An 11,123-nucleotide genomic window follows, 5' to 3' on the forward strand; every position below is an offset into this window, starting at 1 on the left:
CGTGCCCCACCCCCCTCCTGGGCATCTTTTACCCCGAGGTCCATTTGATACTTTCTAATGCTTCCCAAGCCTCATGACTCACACTACACACCTGTCTACAATTGTCTCACAGGCTCCCGTAGAGAAGTGATGCATCACGGGAGTTAGGAAAGCCCGGTCTTAGCCCACACCTTCCACTGAGAGAGTACTTTGGTCAGACTATGAAGTTTGGTGAAGGAAGCTACAAAATTCCAGTATTTTGATAAATATCAATATTTTATAGCGGCAGAAGCCAGCTCAGAGAGGTTAAGTAGTTTCCCCAAGGTCACACAGCCAGTAAGTGATAGAGCCAGAGTTTGGACCTAGGTCAGTCTAATTACAAGCCTCTATTCTTTCCCTTTCTCCAGCTGGACCCTTGAGCCCCTAGTTCTTACACTAAAAAGGACGTTGGCAGGCTTCACAGTAAGAGAATCTCTGTTACTTTGCGTAGTATAGTCATCCATGCCTTGGAGGTTGGCTGATGTGGAAAGGAAATATAAGAGCTCAGTTCTGATTATCCTATTAAGCATCTTTTCAGGGTGCTATATAGGAGGCATAAGATTGGTTGATTTTTTTTAAATGGTAAACTTAGAAAATTATATTGGAAATTCTTCTTAAATATAACCTATTCTACACAACTGCTGTGTCATATTTTGTCAACCATCTTAGCCCATGGCCAGGGAGCATGCACAATAAGAGTATATAGTTTTTAAGCCAAGTATTTCTTCATAGAAGCTGTAATAGTGTGTTATAACAAGAGGTCAAGACTGTTTCCAGGAAGCTAGGGTAAACATCAATAGAGGTAGTTTTTTTCCTATCTGAGGAATACGCAATTAGAAGGAAAGTAGAAGTTTTGCTTTTTATCTTCCTAGATGACACAGGTTCAGGAAATTTGCCTAGAAATGCCTTAGAAAAAAAGACCTGGTGATCTATTTCTGAAAAATTATAGCGACTGCCCACCTCACGGGGCACAGTTCCAGACTGAAACACGTGGGGTTGCCACGGTCGGAACTGGCTCCGTGGCGATGAGTAAGGGTAGTGGGAGGAAGATCGTTATTGGAGAAGTTGTATATTAACCGCAGAAGTGAACTCCCCGCTGGTCCGAGAGAAAAGAAAAAGAAGGCAATATCATGGAGCTCAAGGATGAGACAATGTGAAAAAACAGAAAGAGAAAATCGAGAATCGTGACCAAGGACCAGAATTGGAAAGAGCTAGGGATTGAAAACAGAACAGGCCAGAAGAGAGACTGCCAATCAGGCACAGAGCGGTGACAAGATAGAGTGGCAGCAGAAGGAAAGCCTTGTATGCTGCACAACAAAACCCGCTGTCAAGGAGGGCATTCCAACTTGGAATGACCATATACGACAGAACGGAGCTGCCCCGTAGGGTTTCTGAGAGCGTACCTCTTTATGGGAGCAGGTAGCCTCAACCTTCTCCCTCTGAGTGGCCGGTGGGTTTGACAGGCTGACATTGCAGTTAGCAGCCCAACACTTCACCCACTGAGCCAGCAGGGCACCTTATATAAGATGGCAAAGTAAAGGCTGAAAGCAATTCAGATGCACAAGTATTATACAAAACAATAAAAACATAAAATCAGCTAGAATGAGTGGTTAGAATAAATAACATGAACTAAGAAGATACTTAACAAAGATTAGAAAACAGATGAAGTAGTAATAAAAAAGGAAGTGATACAAAGCAGTAAATTAAAGAACAATTAAAAAACCATAAGGATAGAAAATTAACAGGCTAAAATGACACTTAATAATCGTATTAATTGCTAACTCATATTGACTTCTTTCCATGTGCTGGCCGCTTTAAATGCATTAACTGATTGGGTTCGCGTTTATTAAAATAATCAGGACATTTTAAACTGTAAGCGCGCACGCACACGCATTCAGGGGAGGGGGAAGGGGAAAAACCAGGCATCAGAACAGCAGTAACAACAATGAGAAGAAATCTAAAGGGGCACCAAGTGGATCTACAGAGACCAATTTTCACCTCTGCCTAGTGCCATGACTGGTTGCCGAACGCCCTCAGTAACTGGCATGGCATGTTTCTTTCACTTCTGCACTAGCCCGCAGCCTCTGGGAGCACCGGTCCCATGCTAGAGGCTCAGTGGATGTCAGCTCTCTGCCCCTCTTTACCTAGTAAGCCTTGCCATTTCTATCGAGAATCAACCCCCAGAGGCTCTGTAGAGCAGTGAGCAGGATAGTTCGTGCCCCTGCTATTAGAAAGCTTTGTGCTTCGAACCCACCCAGAGGTGCCTCAGAAGACAGGCCTGGCTTTCTGCTTCCAAAGGCTCTCAGCCTTGAAAGCCCTGTGGAGCCATTTGTCTTCGGACAGCAGCGGGGGGATCAGAATCAAGTCCAAGGCACACAGGTCTGCAGCAGATCCCTCACCAACATGTGGGGATTTGTACGTCTCCTCTTCAGAGGGTCTTCCCGTCTCTCACAGGGTGATAGCCCTTTAATCTACTCCCCCCTTTTCATTAATCATAGCCTGGCTTCCACTTCTGGTGGTGTCCTTGTTTATGCCTGGGCTGCTAAACACAAGACCAGATGTTTGAACCCACAGCCCCTCTGTGGGGAAAAAAGTGAGGCCATTTATTCCCGTGAAGATTTACAGCCTCAGAAGCCCACAGGGGCAATTCCACTCTCCTACTGGGTTTCTATGAGTCAGAATCAATTCGGTGGCAGTAATTAGGGGGTGTCCAGTTTTTACCTGCGGTTTTTACTCGGTGGCCTTCACTGACTTCCGTCGTTCCCCACCCTGTTTCTGAATGGTGGAGGGTTCCTGAGGTCAAGGAAAGGCAGAGTCTTTGCCTGTCTAGCCTGGTGGGGAAATCTGCAGTGTCAGAACTGGGGTGTCACTGTGGGAAAACTATAACGAGATGACCACTGAAAGAAATCTAAGTGATGCTAGTGTGGATCTTAAGAATGGGGGTTGAGTGGGGGTGGTTAGTGGCATTAGTTCTGCGTTCTGAATCGGTGTGATATTTTCTTTATTTCTGGGCTCTCAAAAGGCTCAACACTAAGCCCATTGCTGTTGAGTGAGTTGATTTTGACTTACAGCGACCTGAGAATAGCCACCTGGTTTCCTGGGCTGTGCTCTCTCTAGAAGCAGATCACCTGATCCTTTCTACTGTGGATCCCCTGGTGAGTTGGAATCGCAGACCCTTTGATTCCCAGCTGAGCACATAACCATTTCACCCCCAGCCTATCACAATGCTCAGGTTGACAAAATAAGAGTCTAACTGTTTTCTAAAACAACCCAGAAATAGGGCCTTCATTCAGAAAGTCCTCTGAAAATTTATCAGACCCTTAGTAACACCCTAAGTATTGTGATGCCGAAGAATGCCCTAGCTTGTTGGCAATAACCAGGTTAGAGAAGTACAAGCCACAAGTCTTTTGAAAGCATTGACACTTGGCAAGACTTAAGTCAAAGGACTGGTCTTTCGTGTGACGAGATGTTTTCTCTGACTTTACATGCTTTCTGGGCTTCCTTGCATCTTCTCCTCCCGGAAAAGAAGCACACGCTTCTAGACTATTAAACTTTTGACCACTCACCAAACGCCTCTCCCCTTCAGGTTCCACAGCAGGAGAACTACAGATTCCCAGACCCAGGGTCATGGAAGCATCCCCCTCCACCCCCCACCCCCACCCCCGCAAAGAATTCTGGGACTACTTAAGGGAAAAGTCAAAAATTAAAAAGAAATATAACCCCTTAGAGCAGGATGAGAATCCCAGAATAAGGGGAGTGCCTCTGTGTCTACTGACAATCTCTAGTGGTACCAAATAGGTTTCGGAATTTTGAGTCCACAAAAATTTTAGCTCCCGCTTTCGTTTGATTAGTTGTGAGAATTTTGGAAAACAGAAAATCCTCTTTTAAATTCATTAAGCACAGAGGATGTAGGCACCCCCTTCTAGCACATCCCCCTCAACATTCTCTGCCTCTACATTCTCAACATTTCCCCTACAGCTTCCCACCCTATCTGTGCCCCCCTCCACACACATACACACTCACACACAACCCTTCTGTTCACTGTAATGACCCTGCAAACACTAAATGGCATTTGAGTGCATTAAGCAGCAAACCCTCCGGTGACATAGCAATTACGGCTCTGAAATAGATTTGGTGCGTCACGGAAGATAAGGGTTTTGAAAGTTTCTGTTGTGATTATAGCCTGTAACTCCCACAAATAATAGGCTTCAAAATAAGAGGCTGCCAACGGAGCCTTTGTGGCTTTGTCTCAGTGATGGCACGTAAATTGCTATTAATGTCCTAAGTGTACTTGAATATGCCAGTCTTTGGGATGTGAAGTTGGCTCAGTGTCTCTCTTTACTCGGCATGTCATTGTTGGGCTGATAATCTGGGGTAATTGCTGTCTCTCGGATGGTCAGGAAAGTGGAAGGGGCTTTCGCTTCCTGTGCAATGGGAAAGAGCATCGGGGTTTACACTGAAGGGGCAAGTGTGCGGACACGGGTCTCTCCTAGTCACCCTGTGAGTGCTTACCCCCAGGTGCTGATGCTCCCTCTGTGTGTGACCCGAGCTGTCAACAATAGCTGGGTCAGAAAAGCCAAAGCCAAAGCAAGGGTTATAGAAATGAAATGAAGCATCGGGGACTATGGAGAATCAGCCAATTCGATCATTTATATTGAGAGTAAACGAAAAACCAAACCTTTTGCTCCAGTTGTCTAGATTTGTCACAAGAATAGATGTAGTGGACAGTTGCTTTGTACAGCTCCTCTCCCACTGCAGGCCGTGTGTGTGTGTGTGTGTGTGTGTGTGTGTATTTACAGTGAGTACTTTCTGAATGTACATTTATGGTACGTGCAGATGATAAAGTATGGGGGAGCAATGCCGTTTTACACACTCTGAGGGTGTGTTCTGATTGGTGTGGGTCTGAGTGTAGAAAATGTTTATTCGGATATAAACAAAGTCCTCTACCTGAGACACCTCTGTTGAGCTAAACAAAACTGAGCTGCTTTTTCTTTGCCAAGAGATCAGGATGGCCTTTGAAGACATACATGGAAGACCAACATTTCCCTTTATGGCTCATGGAGATATACTGAACCCTGGGTCCCTTAAGTCTTGGGGCCTGGGAATCTTACCTACTGCTGTCCTATTGATAATTTAAACAGAGATAAGAAAACAGCCTTCCTAAACCAGGAAGTGGATATGACTGTTTCCTGTATGAGCTCCCGAGGGGTCCTACACGAACACTGCTCTCTGCGTCTCGGGTGCCGGCCCTTCGAACACTGCTCTCTGCGTCTCAGGTGCCCGCCCTTCGGGAGGTGACTTCGAAAAGCAGCACACAGTGGAGACAAAGCCAGGTTAGATCCCAGCGGTGACCCACAGGATCCCTTCCACAGTGCTGCGCACTGCATGGCCAGGCTTGCTGTCCCAATGTGGCAGTGTTGCCAATGATGCCATCTTGCCATTGAATTTTGAACCAAGTGTATGTTAGGCAATCGTTAGGCATGTGCTAGTTATGGCTAGAGATCCTGACTTTTAATTACAGAGTTTATATTCATATTTGTACCAGATGAGTAGAGGTCCCATTCACTATCTTACTCTCCAGGTCGGAAGCAAAGCTTGGGAATATAAGGAAAACCACAGACAGATGATGCCTTCATGGTGGTTCCTTGGAAGTACAGCCTGAAAGGAGCCGAGTTTTTGAGTTGCCCAGAGCCGAGGTCTGAGATGGATTGTGGCTAAGGAATACAAGGTGTTAAGGAGTCGAAGTGTTAATGAGTAGAAGGTGTTAGCATTGCCTGAAAGACTTCTCAGAAGCCAGACATGTGGTCGGTAGTTTCTGGTAGCGTAGCCAACAGCACACAGCTTCTCTTGAAGGCGAGCCAAAGAGCGTGAGCATCTACCATCAGCCACCAGTGGCAGTGCCGCTGGGCTCTGCCTGTGACACATGGCACACCATGTCACTTGGAATGTTCAAAAGACAGTAGACATTCCCATTGGATTTCTGTACCACCATTCAGAGCACGAGAATTACTGTTACGATTCTGCACGTGCACCTGTGCGCGAATGATGGCCACCAGTAGCCCAGCGCCCCTGGATTCTTGGAAGCATAGCATGAGTGTGGGGTGGCATGGAAAGCATCCACGTCTCTACCTGTTCGACTCAAGTACTTAATTGAGCAGGTACAAGGCTAGACACGAGCCTGCATCTCGAACACCTTATTGTGGCCTGACTTACTGTCACCTGCAGGATAAACATCCAAGACCATCACAGGGTCTGCAAGTCTTGGCATGGCCCATCTGCTCAGCTCGCCAGCTTGATTGTGCCTGATCTTGCAACTCACCACCACGTTTCTTGTCCAGCATCTGGCTGGCCTTGGTTTCATTCATATGGACATTGGCGTAGTCTCTTTCTTCTGCCTTGGAGTGTTGCGGGTCCCGCTCCTGACTAGGCTACCTGTCCTGAAGCCCCACCTTGGAGCCTCATGCTGTTCTCTCGGGTCGCCCTTTCCGCCACCTGGAATCGATGTCTGTTCTTAGGATGACTCACTGAACGTGTACTTCTCCAAAGGCAGTAAATGCCATGACTTTAAATACACCCATTTGCCTATCAGCGTATTCCAGTACTTAATACCAACCAAATATGTGTTTTCCGATTCATGCTTGAGTGATGACAACAAAGGTTACCTTCCGGTGTTCACATAACCTAGTAAGAAAGCACATAAACTCTGCCAATGGTTAAATGGCAACATAAAGGGGGAGAGGCCAGCTGTCCCAGACTTTAGACGAGTGGGTGATGGTGGGGAAGAAGGCAACTGCAGCCAGAGCTTGAGAGATGGAATGGATTCCTACACAAACCAGGCAAAGGCAGGAAGCCTGTCTGTCACGTGATGGCTCTGTTGAATAATCAGAATGCCGCTCTGGCAGCAGGGAAATGCATCAGTCCTTTGTCGCAGCTTTAAACAAGAAAAGCCCTGGCAGTGAGGGCATCTGTTCTGTGCCAGGGGCAGCCGATTGTGTTATTGATCTTTCTGGAGATAGAGGCCATCACCACAAGCTGCGGGGCTCTGGGGTCTGTGGTGGGAGCTGGACGCGGGGTGGGGTGGGCCTGGGGGGTGGGCTGGGTAATGAGTCAACAGGGCCCAGCCAAGGGGCAGTCATAAAGACACCCTCCCCAGGCCAGGGCTTTGAAATCTGGAACCCGTGAGCCAGCAAACTGGAGCGATCCAGGCAGAGTTTTGACGTAGGTAACCATGTTGGCAGATTGTCCTTGGGGAGCTGAGGTTCTAGAGCAAGATTCCGAATTCAGGAGCAGGTCATTCTCCATCTGGAAGGAATAGAGATCAGCCACGCCGAAGTGAGGCAGACGTGTGGTTCAGACATGGACGTGGCACAAGGTCCATGGTCTCGCAGGAAGAGGCGGATGCAAAAATCAGAGCAGCAAACTCATTTCTGAGTTACCCGTGTTATTAAGCCAGCGACGTTTTCTTTCGGTTGAGAGTACTCCCTTCCAGGTAGTGTTGTCAGATTTAACCAATGGCAGTCTTGCCCGGGACTCGCTTAACACTAAATAATAATAATGAAAACCCAGAGCATTCATTACTTCTCCAACATTCCCGTTTCACCGGGTGCCTTTGTGTCATCTGGCAGCACTCTCCCCAGAGCCTAGGGAGGGAGCCGCGAATGTGGGCAGGCTCTCAGAGGGCCCAGCCCTGGAAGAGGAACGATGGGGATGGCTTGGGGAATAGCCCAGCAGACCAGCTGGAGAGGATGTCTGTGTGGCACATGTTGGTGGCTCCCACGATGCCGAAGATGATGACGTGAAGGCTATCCCAGTTGCAAGGAGGGGCATCATCTTTCTCCCTGGGCCTTTGTCAGCAATGTTCCGTGTTGACAGGGCAGGGTACGGAAGGCTTTCGAGCTACAGCAGACAGGTTCCGGACATTCTCAAGTGATTTCCCCACATAAAAACAGAGTCATACAAATATGCATTCTAGTTCCTGTTAAGATGTGAAATAACATGTCCTTGGGGCCTGTTTCCTAAGAGAACAAATGGTTAACTTTACTGCCTAAGCATACAGCGTACCTTGAAGGTTTCTGCCTCTGCTCTGTGCCTTGGCTACTTTCTAGGTGCCCAGAGCCATTGGCCTGCAGTCAGACTGGTCGGTGGAGGTCAGGGACCTGGCACCACCCCTTCCTCTATACCCACATTTGAGCACGGATCCTATCGTTTACTTTTCCTTCAAATCCCCTACCCCACACATGTGAACCGAAACTTGTCTTGCATCAGGCACTTTGAGAGATGCCTTGGCACCGATGACTCGTGGCACGGTCTTGCTCTCACCATTTGGGAAGTGAAATGGCCATGTAGTACGGTGGCACAGGTTCTGTGATCGACAGACCACGGGAGGCCCTGTAGTGGTAAAGGGCATCGCCTGGTACTGGCAAGGGTGCAAGGATACATTTAAGACACTCAGGTCTTGAAAGACAGTCAAAGAGTGGGTGACTTATACTTGAATGAGTGATGGTGTTGTGTTCCGTGGGGGAGGCGAGCAGGAATGAAATAGCTACTCCGGTGGAGGAGTTTCCAGGAGTTTGCTATGGCTAAAGTCATAAACACTAACACTGGGCTGGGGAGCAAGCAGGGTCAGGGACAGCGTGTGTCTGCGGAGCACCCTGAACCTCAGCAGGAGGCCGTCAGATCACCCATGCAAGGTCAAAGGAGGGAGGTAGCACAGTCAACATCACATGTTTGAAAGTACTCTTTGAAAGTACTCGTGTGGCAGCTAGAGAGAGGGGGAGAAGGGTCGGACGGGGCTAGGATGTTTTGACCATTGTAAAAGTTCCCAGGCAAGTTTTCCCGAGAGTGATCCATGGTCCACTATGGGAGTGATCCATGGTCCTATAGCATCTTGAAGCCCCAGCGCATCTCTTAGTAAGTGTTCACTCGCTGTGTATCTTGGAGAACGTGTAAGCATATCAGGGAGACACCGTTCTCCCGCTAGCTTGATGGGGAAGTGCTAGTGCTAACTGACCTCCACAGCGTAAGGTGGCATCTCCCCTGATGGCCCATGGCTCTGTGTGTGTCCTCTGGAGGGAGGCGGGCAAAGAGGGAGGGAGAGAGAGAGAGAGAGAGCAGAGGCATCCCTGTTTCTTTGTTGCTTCCTGTCCGGCCCCACCAGGACCTGGGCGATTGAGGGCCTGGAACACGTACACCTCCCCCGTGCTGGAGGCACCTCTGTCTGGTAATGGCATCTGGCCCACATGCAGATCTAGCTCCATGCGGTGCTGACATCAGCCGGTTTGTGGCACCTCAGCGTATTTCTGGGTTGCAAATGAGAGTTTCTTAGTGCCAGGCTCGCTTGGGCTGTCACATCAGGTGATGCATTCTCTGCATCAATGGTGCGCTGCTAGGTAAGCGCAGAGGACGTGTGGGAAGGAGAAGAGAATGGGACAGGCAGATCGCAGCCTGTACGTGCTCAGGCGCCGGCAGCGCTGGATCTGTAACCGCAACTGCAGGTGGCACCTGTGCCGTTTCAAAGAGGATGGCAGAGCCCGGGGAAGCCAGGGCTTAGGCTGCTATTCCGTGCTGTTGTGTTTTGTCAGGAGAGGCCATGTGGCCCACACCAGGTCCCTTACCCCATTCTTAACTCCCATCGTCAGTTCCCCTACCTCCTCAGATGGGCTTGCTTTGTCTTGACCATGTATCAGGTAGCAAAACCTGGTGTGCATCCAGTGCAGAACCAAACTCATCGAGGGGAGGGTATAAACCATCCATGGTTTTTTTTGCCTGCATACATTCACCTCTCTTTTGAAAATCCAGATTTTTTATGTAGGCCTATAGGAAAGCTGCATTTTGTCTAAATGTTCTCTGAGCTTCTTCACAAAAGTGAGGCATCCACTTGTGGCCAATGCTGGCCTTCGGCTGGCTTCATGTGGAATTGGAAGATCGGCCATGTCTCCCCACGCCTTGCCTCCCCAAGGGCTCACGGAATTAGGCTCACGTACTGAGTCTCTCCCTCCGGGAGGTTTTCAGAGATGAAAAGGCCCATTTGGTTTTGCCTGGCTCTCCTCCCCAGCTGTACCCTGTCCCTTGGGTCGGGTCTCTACGAGCAGCGTTTCAAGATGTGTGCATCTATGATAAAGGATGCACACTTGGTATCTGAGAGGCCAGGTGGGGGTGGGGGTGGGGGTGTCTGTGAGCAAGAGAAAAACAAAATGCCGCATTGCCCATCAGCCCTGCCGGGAGTTAAGAGAGCATCTTCGCCCCCGAGGTAAACAAGCACACAAAGGTAGAGGCTGCTGCTTGATATTCACCCGCCGTCGATGAGGCGGGAGGGAATTGCTCCCCAGGGTTACCGCGGCCATGAGCAAGGGCAGCTGTTTCCCAGGCCCGTGCAGCCCCTGAATGCCGTACATGGAAGCTGGAACGACACGGCTGACACTGGCAAGGTGATGTCCGTGAAACCCGGGGACCGTGGCTTGGCCCGCAGCCGTCAACCTCGTGCAGGTTTTAGCAGCACCGGCCGCAGAGGGTGCAGGGTGCGCCGCGGAATGAAGCGCTGCCGGAGAAAACCATTCTCCACCTGGCCTGGTGAGGCCAGCCTCACCCGGAAGGGGCTGGTGTCTCTCCAACTTGAACAGCGTAGGCGCTGGTGGCCAGCAGTCAACAGGAAGTGGGTGATTCCCCGGGAGAATTCTCACCTCCCAGGTAGGAGACTTGGGTTCAATTGCAGCGGTCAGTAGATGGGGGGTGATGACGTTGACGAGGTCCCAGCAGAGCACCCAGACTAAGGTGGGCTAGGCGGGAAGGCCTGGTACTCTGCATCTGAGAGTCCGCCACCGCAAACTGTGCGTGGATCCCCAAGGTGGGGCCTGCAGCCGTCGTGGGCGTGGTGCAGCTCCCGGCCGCTGTTTGTTCCCCTTGGTGCTGCGAAGTCTAAGGAGTTGGGGCAGAGGGGTGGTGCCATCAGTTGCTGTGAAGAGTCAGATGGATAACCTGTGCTCTGGCCTGAGGGCACTTTGGCCAGGAGCTGGGACTTTGGAATCTAACATTGGGAGAGTCCTCGGCAAACTGAGAGACTGGTCACCTGGAGGAGGGTGTGTGTGTGTGTGTGTGTGTGTGTGTGT

The 11,123-nt window shown here is 49.6% G+C and overlaps 1 protein-coding gene across 5 annotated transcripts in view; it reads left to right on the top strand.

Moving 5' to 3' along the window:
* Nucleotides 1-11,123, top strand: part of PBX1 (PBX homeobox 1) — a 326,552-nt gene that overhangs the window by 306,926 nt on the left and 8,503 nt on the right. The window lies entirely within an intron of this gene.

Source organism: Echinops telfairi, unplaced genomic scaffold, assembly GCF_000313985.2.
Source record: "Echinops telfairi isolate 266 unplaced genomic scaffold, ASM31398v2 ScPeMD7_7424;HRSCAF=8462, whole genome shotgun sequence".
NCBI lineage: Eukaryota > Metazoa > Chordata > Mammalia > Afrosoricida > Tenrecidae > Echinops > Echinops telfairi.